The sequence below is a fragment of the Fulmarus glacialis genome, unplaced genomic scaffold (genome assembly GCF_000690835.1).
Source record: "Fulmarus glacialis isolate BGI_N327 unplaced genomic scaffold, ASM69083v1 scaffold26508, whole genome shotgun sequence".
NCBI lineage: Eukaryota > Metazoa > Chordata > Aves > Procellariiformes > Procellariidae > Fulmarus > Fulmarus glacialis.
The window spans coordinates 1-259 of NW_009230519.1; positions in this window are offsets into that span (position 1 = coordinate 1).

The following is a 259-nucleotide window of genomic DNA, read 5'->3' on the forward strand; positions in this document are numbered from 1 at the left end:
AGCGGAGTGTTAAGGGGGGAGTCGGGCTGCGGCTGCCCTCCGCTCCTCCCCTGGCAAGCGGATTTCCTGCGGGACTTGGTGGTTGCTTCCCCTGCGTCCGTAGCCCAGGGCCGAATCTGCCGCGTCTTTCCATATGGATAGTTCTTCCTCCTTTCCGTTGTTGCCCCTGAAAATCTGCGTTATCTCGACATCCAGGCGTGCTTTATTCTGCTCCGTCTGCGATCGGACGCTGACAGAACGGCCACCTGCCTCCTTCCCT